This window comes from Physeter macrocephalus, chromosome 2, assembly GCF_002837175.3.
Source record: "Physeter macrocephalus isolate SW-GA chromosome 2, ASM283717v5, whole genome shotgun sequence".
Taxonomy (NCBI): Eukaryota; Metazoa; Chordata; class Mammalia; order Artiodactyla; family Physeteridae; genus Physeter; species Physeter macrocephalus.
In genome coordinates this window covers 57,455,717-57,476,048 of record NC_041215.1, presented here as the reverse complement: position 1 = coordinate 57,476,048, position 20,332 = coordinate 57,455,717, and the positions used below count along the sequence as shown (strand labels likewise).

The 20,332-nt window shown below is 40.7% G+C and overlaps 1 non-coding gene across 1 annotated transcript; it reads left to right on the top strand.

Annotated features, from left to right (window-relative positions):
• The first annotated feature begins 332 nt into the window (after nt 1-332).
• LOC112064596 (small nucleolar RNA SNORA79) lies at nt 333-480 on the top strand. The gene has a single exon (XR_002891556.1). It is a non-coding gene; the product is annotated as a small nucleolar RNA SNORA79 (small nucleolar RNA).
• Nucleotides 481-20,332: the final 19,852 nt, after the last annotated feature.

Genomic DNA, 20,332 nt, shown 5'->3' with positions numbered 1-20,332 from the left:
CTCTCAGTGCTGTTTATAATCAGTGCACTCTTACATCAGTATGATACCGTTTTCAGTATACTGTAGTTCCGATTATGATTAAAAATTGATTTGGGGTGGGATAGGGAGGGTTGGGGGGAGACGCAAGAGGGAGGGGATATGGGGATATATGTATACGTATAGCTGAATCACTTTGTTATGCAGCAGAAACTAACACACTGTTGTAAAGCAATTATACTCCAATAAAGATGTTAAAAAATTTTGATTTGGTGTTGACTTTCAGTGATAGATGTGTATTAAACAATTTATTTTTAAGAAGAAAATATTGGAATTCTTTAAAACACCACTTTATTTGATGGCTGTTCCTCTCAATGCTTGGAGCCTTAAGTAGTGGGATTTTAGTCCATCATATATCTAAGCTGACTTGTATTCACTCAGGGCACCATGGGGATGGGTTGGCTATCCGATAGTGCCTTCTGATTTTTGTGGGGTCAAACAATTGCAAAAAAATAAAAGAAAAAACCACTTTAAAAATTATTTTCTTTCAATAGAGACACAGAATGTAGAGAACAAACGTATGGACGCCAAGGGGGGAAAGTGGCGGGGGGTTGGTGGTGGTGGGATGAACTGGGAGATTGGGATTGACATATATACACTAATATGTATAAAATGGATAACTAGTAAGAACCTGCTGTATAAAAAAATAAATAAAATAAAATTCAAAAATTCCAAAAAATAAAAATAAAATAAAATTAACCCAATATCTAGAATAAAGCATAGGAGATTTAAAAAATTATCTTTTTTCTTATAAATAATTGACTTGGACACAATGGTGGCTTTAATAAAGTTACAGATAAAAATGTCTTCAGTAACCTGGTGAGGTCTCCATCCACTGTGAACTAGCTCTATAGCTCAAGTCCTTAGGTGTAAAATACAAATATTGAGTAGTGTTTTATAGCTGGCAGCACAGACTGTGGGCAGCTCTTTTTATTTTATTTTATTTTATTTATTTATTTTTTATACAGCAGGTTCTTATTAGTTATCTATTTTATACATATTAGTGTATACATGTCGATCCCAATCTCACAGTTAATCCCGCCCCACCCCACTTTCCCCCTTTGGTGTCCATACATTTGTTCTCTACATCTGTGTCTCTATTTCTGTGGGCAGCTCTTAGAGAAAGAGAGGAAGACTGGGAATAAAACACGTATTTTTGAATCCTATATGAACAGCAATACCTGCTATAGCCCAAAGTTGCCAGATGCAGAGGATGGAGTACAAAAGTACAGTCACTTGGAGAAATTACAGCTGGCCCTGTGGATCCTTTGAATCAGTCAGCTGAAAAAACTCCATGAGCAAAACCTCCTGAATAAGCTAAAAGAAAATATTTACAAATATTAATATTATGTTGCTGGAAATGTGTTAGCAGACAAAATATGGTAAAACTTAAGGCACAGACTCTGATTCTACAAGGGAAGTCCGATCGAGGGGCTGTGTAGGGGGATAAAAATGTTCGAAGGTATGATTTGAACTCGTCAAGAAGAGCTTGTTGGCACCAATTAACTGAAAAGCCAAACCTAGTATGTGTTTTAGGGCAATTTGGATTGCAAAGTCCAAGAGAAGGATTTTTAAGAGTAAAACACTGAAATCACAAAATGGTCCTACTAGTTTAGCAGTATATACTATTTAACAAGCAAAATCACCATTTATCCTAAAAATAGTAGGCACCCATCATATAACACTACCCAGTTTATTGGACACTGAATCTCTCTTAATGGTACCTAGGGCCAAGTTAATGCATGCAGCTAGATGAAAAAGAAAGTCTTCTGAGGCATCCACAGACATCCATTCCCCCTCACCGCCGTTCCTCCCCAAACTCTCTATCTCTCTCTCTCTCTCTCTCACACACACACACACACACACACACACACACACACACGCAGAGAGTATTGAGAGATTGCTGTCAATCTTGGCAGTGTTAACCAGAAGAGTAAGTACGCGCGGACCTGGTTAATCTCCCTTTCTCCTTTCCTTTAGTCACGCAACCAATCCTATTAAAATCTTCCCCTGTCCATTTTCCCTGGCCGTTTTTTCCCACCATTCCTGCTGTCACCGCCCTTGCCCAGCCCTTGATGACGCCAGTAGTGGGCTAATTTGTTTCTTCTCTCAGGCTTCCCTCTTCTAATCCATCAACTTCTCCAAGAACAGATTTCTCTTCTCACAGTGCAATCATCACCTCGTCTCTAAATCTTTAATGGCTCCCATTTTCTGTAGAACAAAGACCAAATTCTTAATCATGGCCTTCCACAATCTGTTTCCAAACTGCCACTCCAGACTTAGGTCGCTGATTACTGTACGACAAAGTATATACTACACAGAGAGGCAAACTCTCTCCTCACGGCACCCCACACTCTCTTGTCTTCGATTTCATGTCTGTGATTTCCACCAAATTTTTTTCATTTCCTTTAAAAAAATCTAAATCCTCTCCTTCAAGTTCCAATTCATATTGTTTCTCTTTTCCTTAACTTGCCCCGTGTCAATGGCCACTCTTTCCTCTGAACTGTTTTAACAACCATAAGTCAAGTTGCTAGGTAATGCTGATTCTTGAGATTTTTGGAATATTGAGAGGTAGAAGGTGGGTGAAGAATATGGCCTTTAGAATTGCAAGTGGTTTTCTATCTTTAGAGGTAGAGATTCCAATAAACTTTTGTGGAAGATTGTTTTGGGGTGTAGTAATCATCAGTTTTAGTCAAATGTTGGGACATATGGTAAGACCATACTGTTCTTTTGAAGTTAGGAGTGGGCACATGATTTACTTTGGCCAATGAACTGAGAATTTAAGTGACACGTGATACTTCTGGTTGTAAGCATCGAGTCAATGGGTGATTTTCCAAATTCTTCCTGCTGCCTTAGCAACCAGCAATATAACCAATAGCGGCTGAAACCTCAGTCCGGTTCTAGAGGATGATATAGAAAAGAGCCCATCAAATCACCAAGTCACCTCTCCTCGGCGAGCCGGAGTCCATCAACTCATGACTCATATAGCTCACCCGTGATTAGTAGACAACAGGAGCAAGAAATTAATCTTGATTTTTAAGTCACTAAGATTTAGGGGTTGTTTGTTGTTCCTGCATATTCTGAATATGCAAGATATATCCTAGCCTAGCGTGTCATCCTGAATGACACACTAAGAAAATCTTCAAAATGCACCTTTCACTCCATAAATAAAGAAGATGTCCTTCCAGTATTGGGGGAACTCTCTGAAAGCATAATTTCCTTAAACGCAGGTGGTAAATTACTGAGAGTTGAGCTGAGAGTTTATATCACAAGACCAAGGGTGAAGAATCCGAGTGCCAGCTCTTAAGCATCATTTCAGGATTCTGGAAATGCAGGGTGATGCTTTGAAGATCAACTGAACAGATGGGCGTGTGTGTTCCTGGGAAGGGAAGGCTTCTCTCCCCATTTCCACGGCAACTGGAGCTGCCGTAGCTCAAGGAGGAGGGACTTTTGGAGCATCCACAAGACTGCTGTCTCCTGAGGAGAATCAGCAGCACGCTAACAAACAGGCCCTTTGGAGAACAGTTGACATTGGCAGAGGGAACTGTAGCCACAGAGAAAAATCACAGCAGTTAGTTATTGGCTGAGGGTGAAGGCTGATTCCAGCAGACAGACTTTTGTGAGCACAAGTGAAGTAACCCTTGGAGAGTCCCAGCAATAATTAGAGGATGTTATGGAATTAGGGCTTGGAGTTAATGTCATTTGGACCATAAAATAATATTACCAGATAAGCCATGTAATATATGTAATACAATTATTATTTGTAAAGTTTATTTATTCTTATTAGTTGGTTTATAATGATAGATTTTCACTTCATACTAAAATCTCATCTTCACAAATATATTGCTTCTTTTCTTGTTTTAATTTTTATTTTATTTATTTATTATTTTTGGCTATGTTGGGTCTTCATTGTTGCACACGAGCTTTCTCTAGTTGCAGCGAACAGGGGCTACTCTTCGTTGCGGTGCAAGGGCTTCTCATTGTGGTGGCTTCTCTTGTTGTGGAACACGGGCTCTAGGTTCGTGGGCTTCAGTAGTTGTGGCACGCAAGCTCAGTAGTTGTGGCTCGCAGGCTCGGTAGTTATGGCTCACGGGCTCAGTAGTTGTGGCTCACAGGCTGTAAAGCGCAGGCTCGGTAGTTGCGGTACACAGGTTTAGTTGCTCTGCAGCATGTGGGATCTTCCTGGACAGGGCTCGAACCTGTGTTCCCTGCATTGGCAGGCGGATTCTTAACCACTGTGCCACCAGGGAAGTCCCTATATTGCTTCTTGAAGGCAAGGACAATTTTTAGTATACAATGGGCAATTAATAGGGGATTGTTAATATTGATAATGAAGTTGTGGAAGAATTTTATTTTGAGCAAAAAAGATCATTTTAATTTCGTGGTGGGTAGAATTTAATGTATCTCTAGTAAATCGAGAATCTGAATTTCAATGGTAGAAAGGAACTTACAGAAAATTTTGTCCAGTGGCTTCAAAATGGGCTTGGAGGAGACCTTGCTGTAATTTCAACAGGACATCCAAGGCCTTACATTTTTCTATGCAAGCTACTCCACTTGTATCTGTTCTGTTAGTGGGTTCTATAGGCAAATTCATTTGATGAATGAGTCTGCTGTTAACGTAAGATTGACCTGGACCTTTGACTAGATTGATATAGTTCAACTACCTTATTTTTTTTTTAACATCTTAATTGGAGTATAACTGCTTTACAATGGTGTGTTAGTTTCTGCTGTATGACAAAGTGAATCAGCTATACGTATACATATATCCCCATATCCCCTCCCTCTTGCGTCTCCCTCCTACCCTCCCTATCCCACCCCTCTAGGTGGAGCTGATCTCCCTGTGCAGTGCGGCTGCTTCCCACTAGCTATTTTACATTTGGTAGTGTATATATGTCCATGCCACTCTCTCACTTCGTCCCAGCTTACCCTTCCCCCTCCCTGTGCCCTCAAGTCCATTCTCTATGTCTGTGTCTTTATTCCTGTCCTGCCCCTAGGTTCTTCATAACCTTTTTTCTTTTTTTTAGATTCCATATATGTGTGTTACCATACGGTATTTGTTTTTCTCTTTCTGACTTACTTCACTCTTCAACTATCTTATTTTATACAAGGTCAACACATGTTAAATGGGTCGTCCAAGTACACGGATCTGGTAAAAGCCAAGAAATCAGGTCTCCTGCTAACCACCCTGGTGTTACCAACCAATTATTCTTATTGATTTGGATTCTTTATTTTTTTTTAATGCATTACTGAATTATTTATTTTGCAGTTCCATAAATGTCTCATTTTCTGCTTTAACCAGACACTTAAAAAGAATTCTTTCAGAAGTGAATGAAGTCCAGTAATGAGGAAAAGAGCATCTTGGTGTGGTCGGGAAAGTCCCTAGTCTTAGACTGCTACCTTAGATTTGGAAGTAGTCTGATTTGTCCTTCATATGATGTGTCAAGTCACCTTCGCAGGACCACTAGTGAAGGGAAATCCTGTGTACGTTGGATGACTAGGAAAACCAACCTCTCATCTCTGAACAATTGAGACTGTTTTCTAGTTTAGCCTTTCACTGAACTTAATTTTTTTATTGGAGTACAGTTGATTTACAATACTGTGTTAGTTTCGGGTGTACAGCAAAGTGATTCAGTTATATATATGTGTATATATATATATATTATTTTCAGATTATTTTCCATTATGGGTTCTTATAAGATATTGAACATTGTTCCCGATATTAATCAGTAAAGCCTTGTTGTTTCATTGAACTTAATTTAATATCAGTATAACATTGCAACCATTCTCCTGAGAATATAAATACATAAGCCAGTGGACATACCTATGTTTAGCTTGACCTTGATGGAATTAAAAAAATTTTTTAAATTAGTTACTATAATTCACAAATCAAAAGTGATGTTGATTAGAAGCTGCCCCTTTTATACAGGAAATGAGCCCTTCAGTTTTCCACAATCCCCACCACTCCATATTGCTGGGCCTGATAACCTCTCTGAATATAGGCATTCAAGATGGGCTCCATGTGCTATGCCATAAATATACCATGTTGTTATGTTTGTCATCGAAACTCCATGGGTTTATTATGCAAATATTCAGACTTTTAACTTCCTAAATGAGTGTATTAAGGACCTGAAGAATGGTACTTGCCACTTTCAAATTCCAGTTTTGTGGTTCATTAGGAAAGAAAGGGAGAAAATGGGTCAGTGAAACAGAAAAAGAGGGAGAAGCGTGTGAACTGTGAGATTCGGAAGCAGTATGAATGAAAGGAATCCATAGAAATGTATGTATACAGGAAGCAACCCAAAATGGGAATTACTTTCGTAGTGGGGAGGCACTTATTTGCGTTATCTGTGAGGCAGAGTTAGACACAGCAATCTCACGTGTAAAGCAAAGGACAGTCATTGTGTGGGCTCGAAGTGGACCATCCAGCTTTTGAGCCAGGTCCAGATATGGAGATCTGCTCTGTCAGGGGCAGCATCTCCAAATGCAGATGGACGCCGCCTCTGTCACGCCAGCTCTCACCTTATGGCAGCTCTCTGGGATGCAGTCTGGAAACACCATATGGGATATAGCCTTTCCCACATAATCCCATGAAAACTGTTTTACAGTCACACATTGTGAATATTTCATTTTTCTTCATGAATCAACTTCCAAGGTGTGGAACATTCCTTTTCCTTTTCTTTTTTTCTTTGCTTTCTGGGTCCTTCATTTAAGTGGTTTTCACTTAGCTAAATAAATGCTTCCTTGTCAAATTTAGGATGTTAGTAGAGGGTCTAGAATTATTTGCCATCATGGTAATAAATAGGAATATGCTGACCTTTCTTACTATGCACATATAATAGCAAAACAACTGAGTAAACCTTTTTACAAAAATCAATTGGTTTGATTTTCTCCCTTTCTTTCTCTCTTTTCCTTCTTTCTTTCTTTCTATGTTTTTCCTTTTGCCAGAATTGGGTAGATTTTTAAAAGCAGAGTTGGCTAAATTAATTTGGTGTTCTGGTTTCCTGGAAATGTGGCCTCTCTCTGGCCCAGCTTAAAGGGATAATCTTCAAAGCTCCTTTCCTATTCTATGGGAATGGATTCTATGGTTTAATTTAAAAATATTAACCATCAGTCATTTAAGTTTATATATTGTTTTGAAATCCAGCTTTGTGGCTATCATTTTGTCTCTTGATATTAGAAGAATTATTTCATCTTCCTAGAGTGAGTGATAGCAGCTGGTTGACAGGACAGAGCAAACCAGACTGTGCCGAAAAGGGAGGGGAAAATACCATATCTAATTAAAGCAGCGGGGAACGTTTTTAGCAAGGCAAATTGTAATCCTTTATCTGGAAACTAGCCAGGGCATTAGGGTTAACAATGCTGTTTGTGAAAAATAATCATAAAAAACATATATGCACTGTGGTTTTATAGATCAAAAGTGTCTGGGATGTCCAGGTTGACATCTCATTTAAAAAGCCTTCTTACAGTCAGTATCCCTAACACCTGCCAAGCAAGATGGCAAAAATTTAGCCTCTGTGGAAAGACAGTATTAGCTTCAAAAGTGCTTGTGGATCTTATTTGTCCTGGATTTTAGCAAGAACTCTTTTTTTTTTAAGATGACCTCTTTCCTCCTCTGACTCTTATTTATTTATCTATCTATTTATTTATGGCTGCGTCAGTCTTAGTTGCAGCATGCTGGATCTTTCCTTGTGGCGCGTGGGCTCTTGGTTGTGGTGTGTGGGCTTCTCTCTTGTTGTGGCACTCAGGCTCCAGAGCACGTGGGCTCAGTAGTTGCAGCGCAGAGGCTCTCTAGTTGCGGTGCGCAGCCTGCATGGGGGATCTTAGTTTCCCGACCAGGGATGGAACCCATGTCCCCTGCGTTGGAAGGTGGATTCTTAACCACTGCACCACCAGGGAAGTCCCAAGAATTATAACTATAATCTCAGGGGGAAAAACAATCAACTGCACTTTTAAAGGAATGGGTATAAAACAGTTACAAATGTTTCTTTTAAATGGGCCCTTCCTTACTGGGTCAGAGTCCCAGGAATCAGTCCTAGCTGCACCACTTTCTGGCTGTGTGGTATCCAGTGAGACACATGGCCCACTTCACCCTCAATGTCTTTCTTTGGAAAATGAGGGTAAGAGTATTCATCGACTACCTTCTCCAAATAATAGTGAGTATTGGATCAAAGATCATCAACCATGTGAAAGCACACAAACTGAGAGCAACTTACACATGCAAACTTTGTTTTTGTTGTTGTTATGGTATTAGTGCCTGAAGGTCCCAGGTATGTAGCAACATTGGAAAGCCTTGGTTGGAAAGCTTATCTATGAATAAGCAGGCACAGTTCTCAAGAGTAGATTTAATCTATCAACCAAACCTTCTGGTTTAATTCAGTGCTCCGGACCCAGGCTCTAGGTGATTTGTTAGTTACATATTGAATTGAACTTGTGTCAAAGAGGGGATCATATGTGGCAGTTGAAACGCAACAGGTTGAAGCAGCTGTTAGGCCACATAGAATCATAGGGGAAAGTATGAGAGAGGACGTCAAAATTCATATATTTAGAAATAGCATTTCAAGCTGTAAGCAAGGGTTGAGTTAACAAGTTCAAAATGAAGCCTCTAAAATTTGGGAAAAATAATAAAAACAAAATAGGGACTATTATTTTCGTGTTTAGAAAAGCCTAATATGCTGCCATTTCGAGCTATGTCATGGTTGGCATGGGTTCCATCCCAGAATTACTGTCTCATTTCTAGGGAGGTAAATTCAAGCTACAGGATACTTCCTGGAATAAAAAAAGATCCTGAGGTGAATAGCAAAAGCACTGACTGTATCTATACTCGTACATATTTAGATTAGAATACCTACCAAATGTAAAAGTATACTTATTTGCTGTTCCTAGTCTTTGCATTTTAGAATTTTTCAAACATTGATTTTGAGTTTCAGACAAAAAAACCCCACAAACTTCTTCACTTTGATTCAAATTTCATTTGTATCTGCAAAATTTTTGATCCAAATGCTTATTTGTTATTTAAAAGCAATCATCTATGCAAGAGTTAGGATGGAAAGAATGTATGATCCGTTTATTTGTTGCCATTGCTGTTGTTAAATTAATGTGCTGTGTCTGGAGAGAAATAAAGGAAAGAAACCTCAGGAGAAACATGTTGGGCAGTTGAATTCAAGTGGTTTATCAAGAAAACTTGTTTTTCTTTAGTGATTAGGTGGTGACCTACGTCCCTCATGAATCATTTTTCGTTCAACAAAAGTCACAGCCCAGGCTTCCCTGGTGGCGCAGTGGTTGAGAGTCCGCCTGCCAATGCAGGGAACACAGGTTCGAGCCCTGGTCCGGGAAGATCCCACATGTTGTGGAGCAACTAAGCCCGTGTGCCACAACTACTGAGCCTGCGTTCTAAAGCCCGCGAGCCACAACTACTGAAGTCCACGTGCCTAGAGCCCGTGTTCCACAGCAAGAGAAGCCACCGCAAGGAGAAGCCTGCGCACTGCAACGAAGAGTTGTGGTGAGCTCCCGCTCACCACAACTAGAGAAAGCCCGCGCGCAGCAACAAAGACCCAACACAGCCAAAAAAAAAAAAAAAAGTCACAGCCCAGATGTGAGAGCCTGGCAAGAGCCTGGGCTGGCGATACCTGCCAAATACGTAAGAGTTTGCATATCTTTCCCTTTGCTCCCATTCTCTGCTCTCCAACTAAAGTCGACATTGCTGTCTTGATTCTGAATTGTCCTTCGCAAGTACACCTGGAAAGCTCTGATCTTCTTTAGGGCCAACTCATTGTTTTACTGTCTCCAGCAAACTCGAGGCCAGAAGGCTCATCTGGTATCAGTGTCATTCATGTGCAAAGTAGAAACTGAACTAAACACATTATCTTTGAGCTGAAATTGGTCTCTCCAACAGCACCAGCCTCTTTAAGGGGTGGCATGCACTTGAAGGTTGGTTATTAGTTCCAAATGCTGCAGAAGCATCTGCTCTCAACTAGCCAGAAATCATGTTTAATAACAAGAAAATCTACTCCAGCCAAATCCCTGTTGGGAGGGCTCTCGCATGAACAAAAGGCCCCCACTTCCCCTGATTTCCATAACAGATGTAGTATCTGATGCATGACAGCTCAGCGCAGCCCTGCGCCATTATTCCCCTACATATCCATCTGCAAGAAACTGTGCTTTCATTTTATTAATTGCTCTGGTGGGCTACACATTATTTTATGTTGCCCAGAGAGTATTCTGTTTGTGCTTCATGCTACACTGGTCACAATAATAGTTATTTTTCTTAATGTTAAAGGTTATTAGCCTTCTTCCTTTACTTGGCTATGCATCTTCCATACCCAATAAACTATTAATGCCTCCCTGGGGGGTTGACAGTTTCACTTAAGTTGGTCTGGTCTGGTGTTCTCATCCCTGGTGCTGCTTCTTTGTCTTCTTATTGAGCATTCTTGGGACAAGCCAGATATGGGGGAAAGTCATTAGCAGGGTCCTAAGAACTGAAGGCAGTTCCTAATGCTATGAAAAAAATAAATAACAGAGCATTAATTTTGACATTTGTAAGTTAACAGTCACTTTAAAATCACACACATACACACACACACAACCACAGATAAAAATATTTGCTCCTTTAGAAAGACAGATGCTCTTAATTTGTAATTAGTCCTAGGTCAGTTTTCTCCTAGCGATGAAGCTTTAGGAAAATGGTGAAGTTTGCTTCCTGATACCACCAGCGGCCCAGCTATAACACAGCCAGCCATCACCCCCATCACGTTATTAGAGGGGGCATCGTAGAAGCTGTTGTAGTGATAGCAACGAATGGGACACTGGGGCTGGTGGGGGGGCGGTGGAAAGGAATTGATAGCGTGCGTAGAGGGGGAAAAACAATGAAAAGATAGAAGGTAGTAAGCAGAGGAGTCATAAGTATAAAATAATAATAATATATAATCTCCACATTTCATTTATTCAGTAGAATGTTGATTGATTTGTTTTATTTTTTTAAAATAAATTAGGAAGTACATGTGAATTTTCATTCTTCAAAGACCCTGTCTAGAATTTAAAACATTATAGTTTGAAAGAAAGACACTGAATTTAGTACTGAGTCCAAAATCACATGAGTGCAGCTATTGTTCAGGTTACGTCAAAAAAAAACCCAAAAAACATATAGGTATAGCAGACCAAGGGCAAAGCCACAACAACAAATATGTATGAATTTGCCAGGTCAAGCTCATTTAAATATAATTTGCATGTTTGGGTAGCTAGTCATTAGAATTTAGACATGGAACAGCAGAATAAATGAGCTGTCCCTACTACCAAAATTTCCTGAACAGAGTATCAAAACATCAGAGCGACACTGAAATATCCCAAACTGTTATTTTATAGCAAAAGTGAAAGTTAATATGTAAAGAAAGAATCTTATGCTTCTATTAATCTATCCCTTTTATGGTGTTTAGTGTTCTTGCCTACTGACTCTAAAAAAAATAAAAGAAAATATAATTTTTTTAAAAAACCAGCAACAGAAGCCATAACATATTTACTTATAAGTACCATGTCACTGGAAATCTTTCAAGACCTTTATTTCTCTTTGGACCTGGCACATGTTCACTTATAGACCCACTGAGAAATCTTTTTTTAAGATGTAATTATAATAATAATAATCCTTCTATTGCCTATATTACAAGCTAATGCCTTTATATAAAAAGTTTTTTGTTTTTACATAAGGTTATGTTTTGAAAAACTGTCATGAAACAAGTCTGCACAACTGAATCAGTAACATATGAAAGTGTGCTATGACTCTATACTATTACTTCATTTCTTCTTGGGCACCTTTTGGAAGATTGCCCCCAAAATACAAACACCAAGAAAGAACACATTTATTAGATTTTGCCAAATATTATTTAATGGGAAAAAACCCAATAAACTATTTTTTAATAGTAAACTATTTTTTAAAATAGGCTTTATTATGTATTGTATTGGATAACATCAAGAAGAGGAAAGAGGGCTTCCCTGGTGGCGCAGTGGTTGAGAATCCACCTGCCAGTGCAGGGGACATGGGTTCGAGCTCTGGTCCGGGAAGTTCCCACATGCCGCGGAGCAGCTAAACCTGTGCGCCACAACTACTGAGCCTGCGCTCTAGAGCCCGGGAGCCACAACTACTGAGCCCACGTGCCACAACTACTGAAGCCTGCGTGCCTAGAGCCCGTGCTCTGCAACAAGAGAAGCCACCACAGTGAGAAGCCCGCGAACCGCAACGAAGAGTAGCCCCCGCTCGCCACAACCAGAGAAAAGCCCGTGTGCAGCAACGAAGACCCAACACAGCCAGAAACAATAAATAAATAAAATAAAATAATAAAACAAATAAATATACTTTAAAAAAAGAAGGAAACAATTCATACAATTCATATTAATAAAAGAGAATCTTATCAGTGTTCAGATTCTGTCCCTGAGTATACCCCAGTCCATTTCTCAACTCAGCTTCTGAATGGGGAGTGAAATCTCTCCCTCAGCCCCTGTGACTGGAGTCACAGCTGGCAGCCATGAGTACTAATCAAAATAGTCCCTTGTGAGATTTTGCTTCTTGAAGTCTATGATGGTTGCATGGGCCTCTATTATATTCCTCTGCTTCCCATCCCAACTTTACCCGCCCCACACAATAGGGCTAATCCTCAGTGAGCATTCAAGACCCAAAAGAGACTTTGGAGCAACGCCGTTCAATCCCTGCATTTCACAGATGAGGAAAAGGAATGTCAAAGCATTCACTACATAAATTACTTAAGGACCATATGAGTCCAGGATTCCCTTCTGGATTAGAAGAAAGCTTACGATCATCTAATTGACAGAATAATAAATGTGCTACCACCAATGCATAAGCGTTTTAAAAAATTTAACACACTCACATACAGTCTGTGTGATTTGGTAGGCATCATTATCTCAATTGGCCATGATAATGATAAAGGAAATGTTCTAGGTCAATTAGCAGAAATTCAGGCAAGATGAAAGAGTGAAAAAGACATGGGGAGAAGTCTATTTAAACATACTCCGGAAACACTTCCTGTCTCCCCACTATGTGCCAGGCACTGCAGCTCAAAAGATGAAAGACATAGCTCCCGTTCTTCAGAGGTTGGTGGTCTAGCTGGGGAGGGAGATGCGACAGGCAGTGTTCACAGCAGAGTCATACAGGATGCTTTGGGGGCAGAGGCAGTGGAAACAAGTGCCTGTAGAATCACACCAAGTTTGACAGAGAAGGACCATTTCTCGCTGGGCACTGAAGGATGAGCTTGCGTTTGAGTTCATCAGTTAGACCGGGTAAGTCCATCATTAGGGCATCATGTACAGAGGTGAATATCAGGATGAGGGTTTTCACAGAGTGTTTTCAACAATGCCCTTTGTCTCTTCTCTGCTCCTCTCTTCAGTATTATTTTTCATCATAAACAATGGAGAGTTACCAAGAAATACTTGGTAACATGTACGTTAGAAGAAGTATAGTGAGAACAAAGCAATACAATAGACTTAGTAAGTTAGAGAAAATAGAACTAAACCAGTGCAATAATATTTTAAAAATGGAATTATTTGTTCAAAAACCCATGTCGGCAGCAATGGTCCAGGTGTACCCTACCAGGAAGGGTGATCCATAATACCACTAACATTTAATTAAGCTTGGGTTATTTTATGCCACCCTCCCTTATTTATCTTTTTTTATTTTCTCCCCCTCGAACACAAACAGTGTCTAAAGATGTGGCTAATGGTGATCTATGTTTTGTTCCAAAAGGACTTGAATGACAAATAGCTAGCTGTGGGCCCAGCAGCCATGCTTTGCTCCAGGAGGGAGAAGAAGTAAGTGAAGAGAGAATCAGCAGCCTGCTGCCAAGGCTACAGAAAGAGAATGAGTTTGCATTGTATGCATGCACAGGAAGACTTGTCTGCCTCTCTTTCTAAAGTAACAGGAGCACCTCCTGAACCCACACACGCTTTACCCTCACCACTGGAAAATCCTGGCTCCGTAATTTTCTGCCACCTTTCAAAGGCAGCATTAAGACTAGTTCACTTCCTCTGTCAGGTCGCCCCAAACTCACAAAGGTCTTTGGAAGGAGAATGAAAACTGCATCTCATTAAGCGGGTAGAAGGCAATTCAAACGGAGTCAGAGGAAGGAAACTGGGGCAGGTGCTACATAAATTATATTATGAAAGGAGGAAATTTCCCTGTACCGCTGTTGAACAGCGTTCTGGATTTGCATAGACGATCCAGTGACGAAGGCTTTCAAATTTGAGCAGCACTGTTTCTTCTCTATGTCATTGTCTTCTGACTAGAAAAGGAGGCGAGGAAAACCTGGGGAGGCCATTTTGGGGTGCCTAGAGGTGGGGTGTAATTGAAAAGGAAACCTAAAGGGGCTTAACTGTATTCATCGTGCCCTTTCATCGTCCTCTAAGTGGAAGCACGACGTTTATGCCGGTGCCCAGGCCGGGGGAGCTGGCAGGGGACTCAGTGCTGCAAGGCAGCGGAGGCCTTTCATTGGTGACAGCTTTTCTCCCAATGTGTCCTGGTAGGGGTTTGAGTTGACAGACAACAAAGGATGGGGAGGGGGAGGTTGGACAAAGAAGCTGAACAGCCACCACCCTTCTCTCCATAATGGCACCCTGGCTAGTGGACAAAGGGAACACCTCAACTCCGGGAAAGAGTACCAGCCCTCCTGCCTTGGGTTATCTTTAGTGAACACAGGAACTCAAGGATGAGGCACCCAGCACTATCCCCCTGTGGGTCAGCTGTTTGGGGGGCTTGGGAAAGGAGAAACTCCCTGCAAACGGGTCTGGGGGCAGGAAGAAAGCCTTTGTGGGAGCTTGTTAAAACACTACAAGGATGAAAACATGTTCCTCAAAACTCTGATGAGAGGCTATAAAAGAAGAGGCTAACTTTCCCCCCCACACACACAGTGCCTGGCCTCCAGTGGGTGTGCCAACACGCCATGTTGAAATCAAATAAAAGAAGAAGAAATGAGTGCTGGTGTTTGGGATATTATCCCATGCCTGAGACCAACTAATCTCATATCTCCAGCTGTACAGAGCTCTGGTGGGGTTGGTTTGGAATTCTCCATACTCTCGAAAGAGCTGGGTGGCTATTGGGATTTGGCAAGTAAAGGGGATGAAAACTATTTTAATTTGAGCTTTTTCTGTCACATGCCTGGAGCTCTCCAGTGATATTTGGAGTGTCAGACCATTAGTGATTCCCGCCACGAAATCTCACAATAGATTTTTACATATTTTTGATAAGCGCATCTCTGAGGAGTATTTGATGTGTGGGTGGAGTCATTAAGCAGAGCCTGTGAAAGTGGTCAGGAAGTTAGTCTGACAAAGTCAACAAATGTATTTCTTCTTTGCTTTGCCTTCTGTCAGCATGTGTTTATATGTTATGACAGAGAAAGTACTGGAGCGATTCTCCTGCACTGAATGTTATTCTAGCAACATTGCCAAATAAAAACATGACTCTGGGTATGGCTAGTGAATAGGTCTCCAGAGAAATGTAAAAGGCTTGTTTTATAGACAAATTAACAAATAAGTTTGTTTGTCTGGAAAGAAAGGGATGGTGTGAAACCTGAGTGGTGGAGATATGGTCCCCCAAATGGAAGACCCACACGAGCTAGTGTCCCAAGAAACTTGATAACTGTTCCAGACCATTCCTTTGTGAAATCCCTCCATGGGAGGAATAAATGATGTATGAAATAAAGATGCCCCAACTCCACAGGGAACACAGAGAGGAGGCTTCAAGCTATAATGTGTGGTTTCTGATGGCTTTTGGCTGTGACCCCTGGGCACAATTTCTATTCAGCTGTGTGGGGCTAAACAGCTTCCCACAATCCCGAAACACCAGAACCCACACACCCTCTTCTTCTCCTGATGGAAAAACATTCTCTCACCCAAGTTCACCTGTAAAGTTCTTTTCATCACAGACACTTCCCCACCTCAACCCGACAACCGGCTACAGTTGTGACACCTCGTAATTACAGTTAATCAGCAAAAAGTATTGGAAAATCTGGTGATAAATGGCTTGAATTCTGTGAAGTTACTGTCACTGGTATAACCAAAGCTTCTGCAAGAGAGAGAACTGCAGATGTGCAGGCCCTTCAAACACTTTTTTTTTTTTTTTTTTTACTGATTTCTGTAATCCGGCTTGGGGTGCAATTCTATGCTAGAATTTACATCCACTCAAGCAGTGCTGAAGACAGGGTAGGAGGGTTAACATTGTAATCGGCTAAATGTGGACTATCTTAGTAGTGGATTACTGTGAGAAATTGAGTTCTAGGAAGCTCTACCCATTCATTATCAAGCATGCTTCTGGAACACTTCTCCTTAAAGATGCTCGATGTATGTTAAGACAATTAAGAATGGTATTAGTTTAGTTAATGACATAATAATTTGAAAGATAACAGTTTAAAACAAAACAAACGAACAAACAAACATATATGGTTAATACATTTCAAATCCAAGTTACATTTGGAAGAATCACTTTGGGGAATTTTTTATTATCTGTTGCTTCTATCCTCCAGTGAGTCTAATTAGGCACTTAGTGCCACGAATCTGCCAAGATATCTAAGTGTGAATACCTTTTGTCTGCACCTATCCTGTCTGCTACGGTCTGAATGTTTGTGTTCACCTAAAATTCATATGTTGAAATCCAATCCTCAATGTGACGGTATTCGGAGGTGGGGAGGTGATTAGATCATGAGGGTGGAGCCCTCATGAATGGAATTAGAGCCCTTATAAAAGAGGCCTGAGGAAGCTTCCTTGCCCTTTCTGCCCTCTGAGGTCATAAGGGGAAAGACAGCTGTCTATAAGGAAATAGGCTCTCGGCAGACACTGAATCTGCCTCACCAGACATTTCCCATCCTCCAGAACTGTGAGAAATAAATGTGTGTTGTTTATAAGCCACCCAATTTATGGTATTTTTGTTATAGTAGCCTGACTAGACTAAGACACCACCACAGCACTGTTTCTCCCTCAGCCACCATTCTTTCTTCCTTTGGGAGCTGTTCCGTCTAACACAACTGAAGGTACTTGGCTGACTCAAGCCAATCCTGTTGGAGCATTGAGTCTTCTTGACCACATGGTCCCTACTTCTACTAGGTCATCCAGTTCTCTCCTGGCTTCTTGAACTTGGAACCACAGTACATTTGAATCAGACTCTACTGATTGCAAACTTTGTGGGATTAAGCTCTAAAGCTCTGAAGCTCCCTGCCACATAGGGGAAGGTGGACGGCTGTGAGGGGAAAAGAACAGCTCCCTGCAGAGAGAGGCAGAAATGCAAAAGACTACCCTCCCCTCTTCGCTCGGCTCTAGATGGCTGGTGCCAGATTGAGCAAAAACAAATGCAGGATGCTCAGTTAAATTTAAATGTCAGTTAAACAACTAATACTTTTTAAATATAAGCTTGTTCCATGTAATATTTATCATTTTCTTTTACCACAGATACCCCTCTACCTCGGTACCCTGACAGCCAGCTATAGCAGTGACACTTCATCACTGGACCTCAAATTCAAACTTAACTGGCATCCTGTGTTTGATCTGGCAATCCTACTCCAGATATATTGCCTCCTCATTGTTCCTTGACATTCTAGATACTCTCCTGCTTTAGGGACTATGCGTGGGGCTTTCTGTCCACCAGGGTTGTTCTTCTTCCAGGTACCCACCTAGCTAACTCCTTCATCCCCTTCAAGTATTTGTTCAGCTTTCAATGCTTTCTCCTCAGTGAGGGGTATGCTGACCTAAATTTCACACTGACCACCTCCACCCTTACCCTGTTCCAGGTTTTCTTTTCCTACAGCACATATCACCTGAACATACTATATACCTTAATTATCTACTATGCCTATGTTTATTATTCGTCTCCCTCAGCTCAAATATAAGCTTCATGATGACAAGGATCTGGCATGTCCCAGATGCCGAAAGTGCCTGATGTAGAGGAGGTGCTCACCAAACAACGGCTGAATGAATGACAGAGAATTTGCTCTTTCAGATTTACATTACTTAAATTCTTTGAGCTTATAACTGCCATTTTGCCTCAGTTTACTCACATTCCAGATCTTTGTGCAACCAAGTCCTGGTTTATACGAAACCCTTCTAGTAGTTGAGGTGAGTCAGCGCCTTCTCTCTCAGGCTCCTCATTTGTTCATTTATTCATTCAAATAAACACATATTAAGGGTTCCTGCACTTTAGACACTGTGCTAGGCACTGGAGGTGGATGGAAGAATTAGACCCAGACCTTGTGCCTAAAGCGTTCACAATTTACAGTGGGACTTTGGCCAAATTCCTTATTGTTTGTGGGCTTCCTTTTCCTCAGCCATTAACTGGAGGTGGGGATGGTGCTCGATTCATGCTTTTGTTATGCAGATAAAATGCGATGAGAGAGGAGTGTGCTTGGCTTACACTTGATAAACAGCAGCTACCATTACTAATACTACAAGTATAGGCAGAGCTGTCCCATGAGCCATCCATATATTCTACAACATGAGCAGTGTTTTCTGGAGTTGTGAGGGGAAAACATTGCATGGCCATGTGTGCCAATCTAAAGTAGAGACTTGCCCATTGATACACTGTGATAGATACAATAATAAAAATATGCACAGAATGGGAAAACAGCCCAAAGAAGGAAGTGACTGACTCCTGGGAACCCAGAAGGACAAATGGTTTTCCAGGTAGAGGTAAAACGGGCATCAAAATCAGGAGAATTATAAGGAGTCTGATATTGCTGGAGTAATAATGGGTGGTAGTAGGGGGAGATAACAGTCAATAAACGGTGGAGGGTGCGGCTTATGAGGGATATCTTATGTTGTGAAAGAGTTTGGGACTTTGTCGTTGGGACTTAACAGAGAGAGACACCATCAGACTTGTGTTTTCAAAGGTGGATGTGGAAGAGAGCGTACAGAGGCAGAGGCTGGCTGCAGGAAGGTGAACGGGCAGGAGGCTATTAGAACAAATGCTGAAGGTGGGCCTGATCAGGTTTCATGAGTTGAGAATTCCCTGATGCTACCTGTTTGTTCTCTTTTGATTCGCTTCAGCTTTTGAACAAACCTCCCAAAGTGTCTGCGTTCAACCACACGCACTGTCTCCTCTGATGACGATGGAGTGAGTTAGCCACACTGGGACACTTCCCAAGCTGCACCGCAGTCATGGTTGCGGTTCCCTCCCTGTCAAGAGGGGCTGTGAGTGGATTGAGGGTGAATTCTCACGGAGGGAAACAAGCGATCTCTATACTGAGAGCGGGAAACTCTCCACCCTGCCCACCCCCATTCTTCTGATCGACCAGCTCAATTTTGGGTTATGATTCTGGAGACTAAATAAAGTTCCGTGCATATAATTTTCTTCTTCCTTTCCCTCCTTTTCTGGGATCATATGTAAACATTATAAATAGAAGTTCTCTTCAGGGCAAAAGCTGTCCTACCAGAGATCAGTTACTGTATAACCATTTCAAAGACAAGACTGAAGGCTGAAGGCAAAGAATGTTCAGTTTGGTTTTGCTTTTCCCAGAATAAAGGCAGGTATAGAACACAACTTTTCTTTGCTTTTGAACAAAAGTTTTGAACTAAGTTTTGCCAAAAAAAAAAAAAAAAAAAAAAAGCTGTTCCCTCAAAATGGCTAGAAAGCAGTTTACCAATATGAATAGGGAAAGAGGGGAGGATAGAAAAGAAAAAAAAAGAGAGAGCAAGAAAACATCTACACTATACTCAAAAGCTAGAAAACTCTAATCATTTTGTTAATCTTTGCTTTCTTAGATAACTGGGAAACTACTTTTCCAGTAGTTAAGATATAAAACAAACAAAACAAAAAAGATAACAAAACAGCAAAAACAAAAATTTCCTTGGCAGATTTGTACTTCTAAGTTTTGTTTGAATAACTTCTGTTTTTTTCTAAGTGACTAGTTCTTACTTCAGGTTTAGAGCAGTCTTAAGTAATTTGAGACTGAACATTTTAATTACACACATAATAGACGGAAACTTTTGAAGCCCTTGTTTACTTATCAAAACCACATTCTGTAGAAGAATTTAGAGCTAGAGCATGAATGCAATTTTTCACAATTCCCTCAAGAGAAACTGGAGAATTATTTCAGTGAGATGGGAAATCATATTGAATGATGTGTCAAAAATGTTGCAGTGAGATTGTAACTTAGAAGTATCATCTGCAGTTGCCTAAATTTCAAAATTTGGAAGAAATGAAAATTTGAAAGTGGATATAAAAGTCCTCAGAGAAGGAAATGAATAGTCATTCATTTAAGAATTATTCAATGTGTCAGATAATTTTCTGGGCTCTGCAGAAACTGAGATAAATTGAAAA